At 47.1% G+C, this 17,731-nt stretch overlaps 1 protein-coding gene across 1 annotated transcript in view; it reads left to right on the top strand.

Annotated features, from left to right (window-relative positions):
- Positions 1–17,731, top strand: part of LOC146829238 (sodium- and chloride-dependent neutral and basic amino acid transporter B(0+)-like) — a 1,256,359-nt gene that overhangs the window by 813,071 nt on the left and 425,557 nt on the right. The window lies entirely within an intron of this gene.

Below are 17,731 nucleotides of genomic sequence, written 5' to 3'. Positions count from 1 at the left end.
ATGTTGTGTCAGAAATATAATTTGCAAAAATATCGATTTCCTAACCTTATAAGGGTAAGTACAAAAATATTTTAAAAAAATATTGTTTCACACTAATGCCATTAAAACGCATATAAAAATATTGTTTCTAAATATATATATAGTTTATAGTAGTTACTCTTGAATATTTTAATACATACCATTATTATCATCTTAATTAAATACATTTTACTAATATTAAATACTATATATAAACATATGCGTATATAAACACAACCACATATATATATTTCTCTAATTAATAATTAACAATGAATTGTTAATTAATTATTACCTAATTAACTTTCCACCCTACAACCATACAAATCCAGCAGTCCACACCTAAAATATAACTAAAATATATAATTATTACACAATTAACATAATTATTCATAATTTAAATATTTAATCATACATTAACAATAATGTTTTTAAATAATGTATCTAACTTTCCACCCTATACTCCTACAAACCTAGCAACTCAAAACTAAAACATAACTAAAATAATAACTCAGTATTACGTAATCAATAATCAATTCAATAATCAATACATTTTTTATTAATTATTGCTTAATTATCCTCCCAACCTATACCCCTACAAACCCAATAGCCTGCACCTAGTTTTTCTCCCAACATATATTATTCATCGTTTTCTTGTTAACCACATTACAACAGTGCATAGCGGATGTAACATTCCAGTCCCTTCATAGGAGTTGGCAGCATAGCAAAATGGGACAATAAGAGCTGTACATTCGTTCATCAGGTGATACATCAATCCAACCATAACAACTACCCCAACACCCCCTATCTCGTAGCGTTGTCCGAAGAAAACATCCAACTTACATACACAGCATACATACCTCACAGGTGGTTTTTCCTGAAGGAAGTGAGAAGGAGGCTAGGAAGGGCCAGGTGCATTGGGCAGTCTATCCCGGGTACGACAACATCCCCGCAGGAGACCCATAGAGAGAGAGGACCTTACCCCACCGAAGTAGGAGAAGGGGTCACAGCAAAGGGAAATATTAAGGTATTTCAGCCCCCTTGCCAGGACAGGGGGAAGCAGCTGCTGTGCCTGCCCACTTGGAATGCAGTTCCTCCAACAAAGTATCCCAGACCCATGCTAACCCCAAAATGTACTGCCCTCACTTTGCACCCCTGAGGAAATTCGTACCTTCATAATCTGCTCAGTGCAGCAAATATGCTCTTGATCTGGATACCTATGGTCCCCTCACACTTTTCCAATTGAGTGTTAGCTGACACTTTGCCAGAATCAAGGAGAAAGCTATAAACCCGATAATAATCTTATGCTTTACTGGTCTCCGGACCAGTCCCAGCAAACAGGATGCAGGGACAAAGGTAAAGTATGCTCCATAATATAGTTTACAAGGGTCACCGTTGCCTCCTAAAACTCCCCCAATAGGGGACAACTCCACACCATATGACACATATCCACCCCCAGCAGGTTATACCGGGGGCACCATGGCTGACTCCAGAATAGAATTTGTTAATCCTGTTTGAGATATGCCCTATGGAGATAATAGAAATTGATCAATTTAAAATGCGCATTATAGAAAATTTGGGGAACCCAGCCAAGATTTAACCCAGTCTACATCCGTAATCGGGGTGCAGATATCTGCCACCCAGGCATCCCTGAGGGCGCGAAGGGGAACGCAAGTGTCTGCCCGCAGCAACACATATAACTCCGCGATTTCACTATATCTACCAAACAACTTGCAGAGGACATGGCAACCCTGTAGTGTGGGTGGCTCCTGCTTCCCACAATGCAACTGCTGTCTGAGCAGCGCAGTGAGCTCGTTAAGGAAAAGGAAGTGACCCGTGGGTAAATCAAAAGCCACCTGCAAGTCCTTGAAGGACCACAGGCTCTCATAAATGACCTATTGTCTCCAGTCCGAGGGCCATCCACTACCCCATCAGAAGAGTGTCATCCTCCTGGAAGAAGCGTGCTAAGCAATAGAGGGACTGGGCAGGAAAAATGGGGTCGGACACCCACGCTCTCTGCAAATACCAAACCCAGCAGTACTAAGCCACCGGTTGTACGTAGAAAGGCTCATCCTGTGCCAATTTAGGCTTCAGCAATAGGTGCATCTGCCAGGGCTGGGAAGGAGTATCTGCCTCTTCTATTGGGCCACCCTGAGTCCTTTTGACCCACTGTAACTAGGTCACCTGATAATACGCCTTGAAGTTGGGAGCTGCCAATCTGCCATCCCCTCCAAATTGGATCTATATGCAAGGGGGATGTTTATGGAAAGGGTAGCAAAATAATACAACAGCCTGGGCAAATCTATCATTTTGGGGAGCGCCACTTGACACCCCCACCGGCCCCCAACCACTGATATGGGGAGATTATTTCAAAACATATTAACCTGCGGAGCCCCATAAGAGCTCTGTCTAGGTTACCGTCAAGCAAGTGCCTCTGTCCTGTACATCTGGACTCCCAGTTAATGAAAGGAGGTATTTTCCCTTTGAAGCCCCTTATATTTCATATGAAGACATGCCCTCAGGTCCCTTCCACAAAGGGAACACGCTAGTCTTCTGCCAATTCACACCCAGGCCTGAGTGATCCCCAGACTCGTCCACGGACATCCACCCTGTGTTCCTGCAAAGAACAACATGTTGTCCGCATATAGTGCAATATGATTCCCTGTACTCTCCGCTGCTGCCGTTGGTGGGGCTCCCTAGGGGTCGGGCATATTACACAGAGCAAATGATGCAGGTGTGGACGGATCATGCTGTGACGGAGGTGGGGATGCTGTTCTCCGGGGAGAGCTTGCAGACCTTCGATGCACTGGTCGGAGACTTCGAGCTTCCCGGGGGCAGTTCCTACTGCATAGGCAACTTCTCACGGACTGCCGCAGGCAGTGGCGTGGAATCGATACGGAGCCCCCCACGCACCCGGTCATCCATGCGATACTGCAGATGGGGTCAGGTCGCCATCTTGTCACTTGGATCTACAAAGCGGTACGGACCCTGCGGAGTCCTACGCTGGCGCCCCTTAGAGAATGCTGGGAAGATGACTTCCAAAGGCCTCTACATGACAGGGAGTGGACCAGGGCCCTGGAATACACTAAAAAAGTGTCCCGCAATTATCGGTTTAAGAACATACAGTTGCATATACTACACAGGGCGTATCTCACCCCCGAAAAGCTGCAGAAATATTTCCCTGACGGTGAGTTCGGTTGCCCCAGATGCCTGGAGCCTGCTGCCTCGTTTAAGCACATGTTTTTGGATTGTCCGATGCTCTACAGTTACTGGCATACGATTCACACTGCCCTTACAACGGTTACGGGGTTCCAGGACCTGGACACATGGGAGGCGTGTGCACTGGGTATTCATGGGCGACATAAACATCAGAAGGTGGAGAGGAGGTTTGCTTTCCTGGTGTTGCTCCTAGCCAAACGATGCATTGCTATGCACTGGAAGACGCCAGGGGGGCCCCCTCTAGCGGCATGGGAGGGAGCAGTCAAGAAGTGGGGCAAGGCGGAGGAAACCACACTCAGAACAGAGGAGGCCCGGGGGATGCGCAAACACCCGATCTCCATGCCCTGGGCCATGTTAATGCACGCTTTCGCGCAGGAAACAGCGGCTGTGGCGAGTTCAAGACTGATTGACCCCCCGGGAGCGCCAACGACTCCGGAGCCCACCCCGGGTAATGCGCAGGCAGTCCAAGCACCCGGTGACTCGCAGAGGCAGACACCACAGGTCCCACCGCCAGGTCCCTCATAGGCTATGATCGGTGCTCCCGCCTCCCTTGCCCCCCTTCCCTCCTCCGCATCCGTGACCACCCCGACTTTATCCCACACGATGGTCCAGCTCTCAAGCGCACAGCTACAAGTATTCCTGATAGGCGACATAGTGCACCCCTTTTCCCTAGTTCTCTGTCCCCGGTTAGTTAACGTTTAGCTAATGGCTGCAACCCTATAGCCCCTCCGACGCCCCTTGCAGGGGTTCACTCACATTGCACGGCACCCAAGCGGCGAGGCGATCACTGCGCGCTCCAGTAGGGCATACCCAGAGGCTGGTCCCGGACACATACCTGCAGCCCCACTCAGGGTAGAGGCGAGTGGCCTGAGGGCCCACGAGACTGAGAGACCGAAAGGGCTGTGACTTGGCGCTCCTGATATGTAAGCCTCTATGATAATGGCGCTATCGCCTGTGCTTGCGTGTATAATTGTTTATAAATGGCAATAAAAAAATGTTTTACAAAAAAAAAAAATATATAGTGCAATATGATTCACACACCCTCAGCAGGATACCGCCATAATATATGCTATCCCGTGCCCTGCTCGCCAGAGGCGCCATCTTAATAGCAATCCACAGCGGGAATAAGGGACAATGCTGCAGCGTACCCTGTTCCACTCCATAGTAGTCCATCACTATCCCCCTGTTCTAACTCTCGATATTGGAACTGTGTACAACAGCCTGGCCCATGCACTGAACGCGTCCCCAAGGCCCATGTGGCGCAGCACTGCAAACAGGCATTCCCAGTCAGGGCTATCGAAGGCTTTCTCGATTTTCACGGGATATTACTGTTACCTGTTCATTAACCAAGAATGCAGCAAGTAGCAATGTTGTCACTCTCCTAATGTTCATCCCTATGTTCCTTTCGGGGAAAAAGCGCGTCTGATCAGCTGTATAAGCTGGCTCATATGGAGCAATAACTGTGTAGCAAACACCCGACTCAGGATTTTGTAGTCCATGTTAAGCAGCAACAAGGGCCTATATCACACCAATTCCTAAAGGGGACAGCCCAGTTTGAGGAGCAAGACTATTGATATTAAAAAACTATTGTAGAAGGCGGCAGTACCTGGGTATCACACACCATCCAGTAGACATCCACGAAACGAGGGACAGCTAAGCAATGCAAGTGACCTGAAACTGAACTGGCAGCCTGTTTCAACCTAGCACTTTGTCTCAGGCCATGGCTTTTATAACAGCAACAATCTTCTCAGACCAAACGGCCGCTCCCAGCTCCACCGCAGCCGCTGGTGGCTAAGTCGGCATAAACAACGGGTCCAAGAATAGATTCAGAGACAGTGGCACCAGCGATCATCATATACATTTGCTATAGCCCATTTATTCTAAAAGGATCATTATCCCAGGCTCTATCCTAGCCTACCATTTCCAGGATTTGCGATTCCCACAGGATTTGCCATGATTTGCCATGCAAGTATGCAATGCCCAATCCTTGTCCCATTCTGTATGGGCCCAAATCATGTACTTTCTGTAGCCAAACCAGTTGGACTCCTCCACGAGAGCTGCCATCTTATCCAGTATTGGGGTATCTTTCATAGATTCACATGCCTGAATCATTCCCCGTCGCTGAGGCGGGAGCGCCACTGTAAATACAAAAGTAGTGCCAAGAGTAAATAATTGTAGTAGGCTAGAAGAAAAAGCATAAGGCCTAAGTCTTTGTAGCCTATCTACATCATTATAGTAAAAAGAACCAAAGATTGGTCCCAGCCAATCAGCTGCTAGCATTCTGTAGAACCTTCCCAGCAGAGGCAGTTCTCAGATTTTCACCGCACATTGTGTGTGAAGGGAGTCTCCCTGAGCTCTGCTCAGTTTCTTCAGCTATTACTTCTTTTTAGATCATTCAAGATCATACTTCATTTCTCTGACCCTATTAAGGCAGTAATATGGCAGAGTGGCAGAAAACAAGGTAATAGACTACGAAACATGTCTAACCTTTTCCTCAATAACTCTCACGTTCTGAGAGATGAGGCTATTTTTGGGATTACAGAGACTTTAATCTGTCACTTCTGATGAGGACAACGAGGATTCCTTCACCTCATAGGAGAGGTCAAAGGGAGAGGTCGCGCCAGGAGCCTCCAGAGGGCGCGCAAAAAAGCCATAAAGACTTACCTTGAGTCTTGATAAGGCACTTGTCACTGAGAGAGGCAATTGAAAAAAACTTCCTCAGAGTCTGATCCTACAACTCCCTTTTCATCCCTGACACTACATCTTGGAAATCCACTTAACCTGACATTAGGGAGTCTATAACAAAACTCCATGTCTACTATTACTGCCTCACCAATATTGACCTCATCTACGATGGCCTCCTATGACGGTCATCTACAATGGTCGTCTACAACGGCCTCATCTACGACGGTCATCGACGGTGGCCTCATCTACGACGGTCGTCGACGACGGCCTCATCTACGACGGTCTTCGTCAACGGCCTCATCTACTACGGTCGTCGACCACGGTCTCATCTACGATGTCCGTCTACGACGGCCTCGTCTATGATGGTCTCACCCACGAATGGTCTCATCTATGATTGCCTCATCTACAATGCTCATCTACGATGGTCGTCTAAGACAGCCTTATCAATGAGGCCTCATCTACGTATGGCCTCATCTATGTATGGCCTCATGTACGAATGGCCTCAACTACGAATGGCCTCATCCACAAATGGCCCCATCTACGAATGGCCTCATCCACGGATGGCTATCATACGATTGCCTCATCTATGATTGCCTCATCTACAGATGGCCTCATCTATGATGGTATGTGTCGTCTACGACAGCCTCATCATGTACGAATGGCCTCATCTACGAATGGCCTCATCCACGAATGGCCTCATCCACTAATGGCCTCATCCACGAATGGCCCCATCTACGAATGGCCCTATCTACAAATGGCCCCATCTACAAATTGCCTCATCCATGAATGGCCTCATCCACAAATGGCCTCATCCACGGATGGCCATCATAGGACTGCCTCATCTATGATTGCCTATTCTACGGATGGCCTCACCTATGATTGCCTCATCTGTGATGGCATTGTGTGTGACGGTCGTCTACGACAGCCTCAGCTATGATGGTTGTTCATGACGGTCATCTATGACGACGGCCTCGTCTGCAATAACCTTGCCTACATAACCATGTCTGCGACAGCAGCATCTACAATGAGATCGTCTACGATGGCCTCATCTATGACTGCATCCTGTACATAATTTAATTCAGTGGGCAGCAGCTAGATTTCAACTGCCAGTTAGTCGATCAGAGAGAATGTTTCCTTCAGGATTTCAAGGAAGAGTCCAGGAAGATCACGAGAGTGGTACCTATAATAGACTACATCTATTCCAGCAGTGCTTCCGCGCATAGAAAAGAAATACTGTGCACCTGCTAACAGCCCTTCCTGTGTGATAGGTCACCCTCGGCCAGATTCAGTAATTTCACAGGCCGTCCAACAGTGATCTAAAAATCCCGCAACACCTATCACTACACCGCCTGACAAGAAAGGACGTCGTCTGGACCTTATAGGCAAAAAAAATGATCTACTGTGGCAGCGGCCTCTATTAGAGCGGCCAATCCTCTATCCATAATCGGCTGTTATGACCGTCAAATGTGGTCAGACATGGCGAGTCTCATTGACCTCATTCCGGAGGACCGTAGGCAGGAAGCAAGAAAGATTCTGTTGGAAGGAGAACGTGCCGCATTGGAAACTATAGATTGCGCCTTGGACATCGTGAACACCAACTTCCGTCAGTTAGCAGGGGCTGCAGTGCTTAGACGCCAGGGATGGTTTAAAGCCACTACTTTCAGACCTGAGGGGCAAACAAAGATTCTAGACATGGCCTATGATGGAGAGTTTTAAGTTTGGTAAACATATTGATGAGGCCCTCTTAGCTATAAAAACTAACACAGATACTGCACGATCATTAGGCGCCCTTTAATACGGGCGCGGATCTTTCGGAGGAGCGAGAGGACGTGATTTTTTCATCAAGAGGAGGATACCAAAACCAACAGAATAGGCAGTATCAATCCCAGTACTGCCTTACAGCCAAACAACATACCGTCAATAGTCTATGACTAGTTTCTCCCGTCAGGGTGGTCGAAAGAGATCACAGTGTCAAGGCCGAGACACTAACAGGAAGCAGTGATCTCCACAGGGCGTCAACCATTTTACCCTCCTTACCCGTGGGCCAGAAGATTTCAGCTTTTGTTCACAAGTGGCAGGAAATTACATCAGACCAATGGATTCTAGACCTAGTAACCAACGGCCACACCCTGGAATTCATCAAACAGCCACCTACTACTCTGCCCAGGGGAAGGGAGACCCACGAGATTTTGAGTTGTTTAAACGAAGGAGATGTTATGGCTTCTCTGGATATGGAAGATGCGTATTTCCACCTACCTATCCACCCCAAACATCGCAAATATCTTCGCTTTCAAGTGACTGGCGTCCATAATCAGTTCAAATTGCTTCCGTTTGGGCTGAAATCGGCACTAAGAACCTTCACAAAGTGCTTGGCACCAGTGGCAGCAGCATTGAGATCTCGAGGAATACAAGTATTCCCTTATCTAGACGATTGGCTGCTCAAAGGTCCTTCAGAACACAAAACCAAGATTGCTACAGCAGAATGTAGCCATCTCTTCTCTTCTCTGGGGCTGATTCTCAACGACAGCAAATCAGTTACGTCCTCTCAAAGTCATGTTTTTTCTCGGAGCAAGGTTACACACGGTCCAGTGCAACGTATTCTTGTCACACGGCCGCCAGCTGCGCCTTCAAAAATTGGCAAGGTTAATTTAAAAACAGAAGGCCAGTTTCAGTCCGAATGTTTGCATCGCTCCTGAGGATGTGCTCTTCAGCGATACATCTCATACCCTAGGCACGGCTCAAAATGAGACCTCTTCAGGAGGAACTGCAACTTCAATGGCAACAACCAATAGGTTTGTTTGACGATACCATCAAGGTCACGCTGCGCATGATAAATTCTCTACATTGGTGGTCGCAGACAGAGAACCGAACCCAGGGTCTCACGTTCCTACAGACCATTCCAGATTTCGTTTTAACGACCGATGCCTCCATGGAAGGATGGGGAGGTCATCTGCAGGATTTGCAGATTCAAGGAAGATGGCTTCAAAGACAAAAACAACAGCAGATCAACAGGCTGGAGCTCCGCGCCGTTTTTTCTGTCTCTCCAAGCATTCCTCCCGAGGATTGCGGGTTCCTCTGTGCTAGTCCGGACCGACGATACCATCAGCATGTATTATATCAACAAACAAGGAGGAACTAAATCCTCTACGCTCTCGCAAGAGGCTCAGGAATTGTGGGAATAGGTCACTTTCCACAAGATTCCCTGAGAGCCGAACACGTCAGGGTTCTCCTCAATACCCTGGCGGACACGCTGAGCACGTCTCAGTCGGACTGTCACGAGTGGAAGCTAGAAAAGGAACAGGCAAACACAGTGTTCCAAGCTTGGGGCAAACCAGCACTGGATCTATTTGCAACGAGAAAGAACAAGGAATTCCAATATTATGCCAGCAGGTTCCCTCAACAGGGATCAAGAGGGAATGCCCTGTCCATGCGATGGTCAGGGATTTGTGCGTACGCTTTTCCCCCAATACCATTGATTCCGAAGGTGCTCTGCAAGATGAAGCTGGAAGGTTGCCGTCTAATTCTGATTGCCCCCCGTTGGCCAAGACACTATTGGTTCCAGGAACTTCTACTATTGTCTCAATACAAGCCCATTTGCCTACTGCCGACGCCTACGATGTTTTCAAGGGACGGAGGCCAAGTGGTTCATCCGGACCCACAGTCACTGCACTTGCACGCATGGCTCCTGATTTCTCAGAGTTCAAGGACCTCAACATTTCACAAGACTGTCGTGAAATATTGGCCAAATCACGTGCCCAAAGCACAATCAAGACTTATCGCCTCAAATGGAAGCGATTTTGCTGTTGGTGTGAGGCGAATAATATTCACTTAATTCAAGCTCCTGCAGAACAAGTTCTCCATTATCTGCTTTCTCTAGCCAAGTCTGGGCTTACTTTTTCATCGGTCAAAGTACATCTTGCTGCTCTTTCTAGATTCAGGAAATGCTCAAAATTCCCTTTTCTCTGCTCTTCTCCACTTATCAAACAATTTTTGAAAGGACTTTTCCGAGCCTTCCCTCCAGCGTGAGCACCCCTCCAGAGTGGGAACTCAACACCGTGCTAGCGCAGTTAATGAAGCGTCCATTTGAGCCTATCCATAAAGCTGATCTCAAATTCCTCACTTAGAAGGTAGCCCATTTACTGGCTCTTACCTCGGCAAGAAGGGTTAGTGAAATCCAGGCTTTCACTATAAAGGAACCTTTTTACATTTTGCTCGGGACTACGTAACCCTTCGAACAAATCCCTGGTTCATTCCTAAGGTACCAACACAATTTCACTTGAACGAACCGGTAAGCTTAAAAACATTCTTTCCGGATCTATCCATTCCAGCTGAAAGAGCATTACACTCGCTGGATGTTAAACGCTGTTTAAAATTCTACCTACAGAAAACTAAGGATATCAGACGATCCAACCAGCTGTCCGTGGCTTATGGTCAAGCAACTCTTAGAAATGCTGTAACAAAGGCAACAATAGCCAGATGGCTGGCATCTGCTATTAATTTCTGCCATGACAAGGCTAACAAACCTGTGCAGAGGAAAGTCAAAGCTCATTCGACAAGAACAGTATCAACGTCGACAGCTTTGTTTGCTGGAGTAACTCCGGAAAATATATGTCACGCTGCGACATGTAAAAATGTCCACACGTTCACGAAGCATTACTGTCTTCAATCTTCGCATCAAGAAGATGCAGCGGTTGGACAGGCTGTTCTATGCCATCTCTTTCATTAAGATCAGACTCAGGTACTTTTGCCCTTTTATGTATTATTCCTTTCTTTAATATTCATGCAAATGTACAGATTTATATGTCTGCAAGATTTTAAATATTTGTATATATATATATATATATATATGTTCAAAAAAGAGTTACCCCAAAGGCTGGCACACCCAGGTAAGTTATCGCTTCAACAATCCTCTGCTGTTTATAATAGGAACCATCCACCACTGTTATAGGTCCGACGCGTTTCAAGCCGTAGCCCGTCCTCATGGACCGGAAAGAAACAGGCAGCAACTGTGTGACTGCTTAACATTCCCTCTTTTATTTCCATTATGTGCACTTGCCTGCTCAAATGAACAACTGAATTCTGGGAATAGTAGTACAATCAAACCTGAATAGGTCACATGTTGCTGAAATCCTTCGTAATTATGCTGGATATAGAAATGTCCTTAGCATCGATTTGGCACATTACAAGAGCACCTCCTGTTCCGCCTCACGCCTAATCAACACGGAGGCAGACCCACATAGATATCGTGGTGGTGCCGAGCCATGGCCGGGTGAGCCACTAATATGTTCAAAAAAGAGTTACCCCAAAGGCTGGCACACCCAGGTAAGTTATCGCTTCAACAATCCGCTGCTGTTTATAAAAGGAACCATCCACCACTGTTATAGGTCCGACGCGTTTCAAGCCGTAGCCCTTCCTCATGGACCGGAAAGAAACAGGCAGCAACTGTGTGACTACTTAACATTCCCTCTTTTATTTCCATTATGTGCACTTGCCTGCTCAAATGAACAACTGAATTCTGGGAATAGTAGTACAATCAAACCTGAATAGGTCACATGTTGCTGAAATCCTTCGTAATTATCCTTTTGTAAACAGCAGCGGATTGTTGAAGCGATAACTTACCTGGGTGTGCCAGCCTTTGGGGTAACTCTTTTTTGAACATATTAGTGGCTCACCCGGCCATATATAATATAATACTTGGATATAGCTTTGCGTTCTTTAAGACTACTCCATTTAAAAAAAAAAAGATGGTTTTCAAACACTGAGGATGCTATTTGGGAGTTTATGAACCAGTGTCTCCCACCATCCGCAAACGACAGTATATGGTTATACTGCTTGCTACTCTGATTCAGGCATGTGAATCTATGAAAGATACCCCAATACTGGATTAGAAAACAAGTTACTTACCTGTAACTACAGTTATAAAGTATTGGTATCTTTCTTAGATTCACATGCACCCACCCTCCTACCCGGCTAGTCAGTTCTCTGTATCTGGGATACTTACTTCTCACTTGTGCTAGGAAAATCTGAGGAGAACTGTCTCTGCTGGGAAGGTTCTACAGGGTGCTAGCAGCTGATTGGCTGGGACCAATCTTTGGTTCTTTTTACTATAATGATGTAGATAGGCTACTAAGACTTAGGCCTTAGGCTTTTTCTTTTAGCCTACTACTATTATTTACTCTTGGCACTACTTTTGTATTTACCGTGGGACTCCCGCCACGGCGACGGGGAATGATTCAGGCATGTGAATCTCTGAAAGATACCAACACTGGATAACTGTAGTTACAGGTAAGTAACTTGTTTTCTTCTTCTTTAAGAACAAGGATCAGTGCACCAAAGTTTCAGAGCCCGATTCCCAGAACTAACTTAAGACAAAATCCTAAACTTACTGCCATTTTGGTATTCACAGAAGGCACTTACTCATTTTGGTATTCACAAAAGGCACTTACTCATTTCGGTATTCACAGAAGTTAGGAGTCCTAACTTTAGGACTCCTAAATGCCTTCTGTGAATACCGAAAGTCTTAAATTTAGGATTTTTCTCAGTTTAGTAGTAGTATAGTTAGGACTCCTAACTTTAGGACTCCTAAATGCCTTCTGTGAATACCGAAAGTCTTAAAATTAGGATTTTTCTCAATTTAGTAGTCCTAAGTCTAAATTTAGGACTACTAAATTGAGAAAAATCCTAATTTTAAGACTTTCGGTATTCACAGAAGGCATTTAGGAGTCCTAAAGTTAGGAGTCCTAAATATACTACTACTAAACTGAGAAAAATCCTAATTTTAAGGCTTTTGGTATTCACAGAAGGCATTTAGGAGTCCTAAAGTTAGGACTCCTAACTTCTGTGAATACCGAAATGAGTAAGTGCCTTCTGTGAATACCAAAATGAGTAAGTGCCTTCTGTGAATACCAAAATGGTAGTAAGTTTAGGATTTTGTCTTAAGTCAGTTCTGTGAATCGGGCCCTCAGTGTGTTGACAGCGCTCCAGCAGTTGACGCGCAACCTCCTGCGGCCCCATCTCCTCCCGCAATGACAGTTGCGCCCTCCGCCTGAGCAAAAGAGTTCTGCCGAATGACCGCATTGAAAGCCTCCCACTCGACTAAGACCGGTGCAGCTGACCCTGCAATCTTGGTAAAATAATAGTTAATTTCATACCCTATTGTCTTTTGGAACGCTTGTACTGTTGGGGAGCAAAGAAATGTGTCCCGGCACACATGCATGTTATACAAATGTGAATGAAAAGAGTAGTCACGCTCAGCAGGATGTCGCAAACGGCAGGTGTCCACCAAGTGCCAATGTCGGATCCAGTCGGCCAATTTGTTGGCGATCCACAGGACTGGGGAGTCACCAAGATCAGCTAGGACCTATCTAAGGAAGGATTGGCCACACAGTTGAAACCCCCCCTCCAATAATAATAGGGGCAGTCATAATGGCGCTTGCACCAGACAACTCATCCAAGAACCCCGGCTGGTCTGTATTGGGGGCATGAACATTGATTAGTATCAAGTACCTAACCCCCACACTGTTACTTATCGCTGCTTAGCATCCCTCCTCATCCAGTCTATTCCTCCGACACCTGTTATTGTGGGCCAGACCTGACCCACATTAGAACTATCCCTAGCAAAAGCTGAATAGGTGGTGTAAGTCAAGTTCCCCTGCCAGCGTCTCTGTAGTGCCACTCCCTTTGAAACCGTGAGATGTGTCTCATGCAGGCAGGTAATATGAGTCCCTCGTCTCTTCAGTCTCTGCAGCAGAGCACTTTACAACCATTCAACGCACGTGCCATTGCGGAATTCAGTCACAGGCAACGCTCCCCAATAAAGGGACCCCCCACGACCACCCCTCCCCACCCGACCATGCATACAGAAGATTCCTAAGACACAAGCATCAACTCCCACTCCAGGAAACACAGGCAACAGTCCCACCATCCAAAAACTATAAACTAAAACAAAGAAACCTTTTGTGATTCGCACAGTGAACAGTAGTGGGTTGGCGGTTGTCTCCAAGAAAAAGGAGGCCCCGGGTCCCAACACAACATCTCGGCTCACTTGAATGTAGGAAGCTGAATCTGCATATGAAATTGCCACTAGGTGGTAATACCATGCACAGAGTCCAGGGGTTGCCCAAAAGTTAAAGGGCCCAATGCAAAACCCAAAGTGCTCTATTACTGGTAGTGTGGGCAAGCAGCCTAGTGTAAGACATTTATTGCACAACAGTGATCAATAATAGACACACGACTCAAGAAGGAGATCCAGACCAATTTTAGAAAAATGTACTTTGTACTTTATTTTTAATACCTAGGTCTTTGCAATCAGGTAAGTACGCTTTGATTAAAAATATGTTTTCGAGTCAACAGTTCAATTTCAGAATGTCAGTATTCTCCTGTGGAGGAGAAGCAATTAGGTGTAGGTGGTGTAACAGGCATGTAACCCACTTACATTTCCATTCCAATCTTCGGGGGTCTCAGAGGGGATCAATACTGGCAATGATATTTACCCTCACGGTCCTCAGATAGCGAGGAGGTGGGATGGTATTCAACAGACTGCCAACACGGCTACCGTCTCGCTCGCCGGCAGCAGGCTGCTGTAGATCGGATGAAGGAGGTCCACCTTCATCTGACCATCACAAAGCGGTTGGGCCGGCAGGGCAGAAGGTGCCAAAAGGAGGCCGACAGGGCCACTTGCAGGAGGGTATGGGCTCTCAGGCACAGAGCTGAGCACAGCTTGGGTCATTGGGCTAGCTGAGCACAGCTTGGGTCATTGGGCCGAGAGGATCCCTTGAGGTCATGGAGGCTGTCTGGTTGGGATGCTTTCTTCTGGCAGGGCAGTTGCATTGGCACAAGTGCTAGTCCTCTACCTCTGTGGTAGGGGAGATCATTTCTAACAGTGAGTCTTATCGCCAGAAGTGTCGGTCCTTAACACAACAGTTCAGGTATTGGCGGACTCCGGGGACTAGAGCCTCTAGTCTGAAGGGAGGGTTTTGGCACTTTGGTGAAGGTTGAAAGGTCTCCGGGGTTTCTTGGAGACCTTGCAGAGTCTCTGAAAGAACCGCAGGCCCAGTGGTCGAGCCCGTGGCAGGTGGCAAGAGTTTTGCTGAGTTATTTCTGCAGCGGCTCAGCTCTTAGTCCGTCAGCGGCTGTTTTCCGTCTTCTTCTTTGTTCCATGGAACCTAACTGACAGGTCTGTGGGAGCCACCTAAATACTAAATTTAGGAGATATTTTACGGGAGTAGCAGGTAGGGCCTATTGGAACCTTACCTGGTGTGACTACACATGCTATTCTGCTGCACTCTGGGTAGGGGGCATAGACCTAGACCTGATTGGAGGGGTCCCCCCCATCTTCAAGATGGCGGACTGAAAGTTTTGCTTCACCTCACTTCTACCTTAGGGTTGGGGTTGGTAGAGGCGGGCACACATCCTATATTTATAAATTTTCCTGCTGGTTTCCCGCCCAAGTAGGGATGTAAACCAGAGGCTGCCATCTGCTGCATACAGCAGATGCTGGGGGGGGTCACATTGCAAAGGTGTTAGGCCTTTAAAGCTTCCTTCTTTGAGCACTGGCCCATCCTTAGAGAGGAGGCATGACACCTCTGCCCTGGATGTGCATTGTTTTTGGTCTCAGAGAGCAGGAGCTCTCTACCTGGGGGTTCAGAGAAAATCTGGTGGTGGCTGGCTGCCTACAGCCAGTCAGAGACCACACCAAGGTCGGACGGAAGGTAGTCAGGTGGCACCTCTGATGTGCCCTCTGGGCACATGGTACAATAAATCCCACATTGGCATCAGTTGGCTTTATTGAAAGGACTAGTTTGGTACAAAAACCTCCTGTATTTATTGAAGCCGTCATGGTGCTGTGAAACTCAAATTGTCGAGTTCTTAGCCCATGTACTCTCTACGGCTTTACTGCCACTTACAATATTGGGAAATGGTGCCCAATAATATATTGGAGCGTATCTGCTTGTGCAGATATGCCCTCACCTGTAGTATAGTGCACCCTGCCTTAGGACTGTGAGTTCTACTAGATGAGTGGCTTACCTATGCTTTCAGGCAGTGCTAGCTGGCATGGCACCCATGCAGGGTGCCATGTCAACTTTGTCCTTTTCTCCCTCACAGGGGCCTGGTCCCAGTGAGAGGGTTCCCAAGGGACTCCCTTCAGCTCCCAGGTACTAGGTACCCAGGATACCATTTACTAGGGACTTTTGGGGGCCAGAAGTACGATTTGGGGGTTTGTTTTAGGGAATGAACACTGGTACTGGTACTGTTGCATCAAAAGCCAGGCATAATGTGAGGGGGGTACTGCAACAGAACCCCATTTTCTCACATAAGCCCCCCCAGCCAACAGGCCAGGAAGATCAGCCACCATCTGGGAGAGCCTATCTAGTCCGTCAGGCGAGGACAAGTAGGGAAATGGCTGGGTTCTTGCAGGGCCTACTCTGCCATACATCCCTCTGTCAAGCTCAGTCCCTTTGAGAAGGTAGCCTACCTCAACAGTTTCAAGACGTAACTTCCAATGTTCCTTACCTAACCCTTTAGTGCTTCCACCCAAACTTTTTAGTTTGGGATGAGAGGTATCCACCTCAGCAAATGCTATCTTAGCCAGGCAACACCTAGCTTACCTAAAGAGGTAACCAACTGCTTGAGTAACCCCATCATAACCAACAGGGTTCTGGGGCGTAGCTTGCTATTTGGCACGGAGTCAGACCACCATGCGAAGAGCAGTGCAGCTATAAAGGATAACACCCAGCAGAGGCCACTGACAGCTGATAGTGCCCAGACCGACCCCTTTAGCTCTTCACTGGTAGGTGAGGGGCTAATTTACAGATTTCTTTGGGTTCAGGTTCTCTGCCTGCTATTTTAGAGTGGGGGTCACCACTTCTGGTAGTGAGCACAATAATTCTACTCCTTTTTGTGTCAGCTGAGGAGCAACTGTCAGAGGGGCCAGTTGCCTGACTAAAGAGGTCTTTCTGTGGGTCAGGTATTGTATCACCAATGCCAACTTTGGAGTTCTTCCCTACTGGTGTAGAATCTCGCTGGTTCACTGAAACTGTGGCTAACAGTTGCCCACCTATCCTACACTTCTTCTTATTTGGCTTCTTCTTTTGGGGCTTATCTGCACTAGCTTCAGGTTCAGCCCCTCCAGATTCCTTGGGTGAGGCCTGTCACTGGACCAAGGCCTCAATTTGGCTCAGACTAACATCTGGGTGGTCATTTCCAAGGAGGCAATCAAGGGGTATGTCTTTACTCACTACCACCTTTCTCCATCTAAGGTACTCATCTATCTTTAAGGGCACTACAGCTAGAGGCCTAACAGTGACCTCCCCCGGGATGACCCTTACTCTTCTATTCTCTCCTGAGATGTACCAGCCTATCATGCACAACTGTGTGACTGGCACAGTTATCTCTCAGGGCAGTGGTTGGGATTCCATTCACCAGTAGGTGGTGGAAGTTTCTACTCCACCTTGGAATCTCCAACTTGCCTTTTGGGCCCACTTTCCAGTTGAAGGCTAAGAGGATTTCCTCATCTGAGGAACCACCCTCAAAGGGTACACTGGCAACCCCTGGAGTTACACTAGGGGTTTGGTTTTTAGGACAGCTAGGGTCCTTGGTGTGGTACCACCTTCAAAGGGTACACTAGCAACCCCTGGAGTAACACTAGGGGTTTGGTTTTTAGGACAGCTAGGGTCCTTGGTGTGGTGTCCTGTCTTTTGACAGTTGTGACACAATGCCCTATTGGGATCCCAATTCTTATCATGGTACCCAATTTTGGTCTGTGAGGTGTTTTGGGATGACCCTCCTTGACAGATTTTTGGGGGCTTAC

This window comes from Triturus cristatus, chromosome 5_2, assembly GCF_964204655.1.
Source record: "Triturus cristatus chromosome 5_2, aTriCri1.1, whole genome shotgun sequence".
In the NCBI taxonomy this organism is placed as follows: Eukaryota; Metazoa; Chordata; class Amphibia; order Caudata; family Salamandridae; genus Triturus; species Triturus cristatus.
The sequence above is the reverse complement of the archived record's forward strand: the minus strand, read 5'-3'. Positions and strand labels throughout refer to the sequence as shown.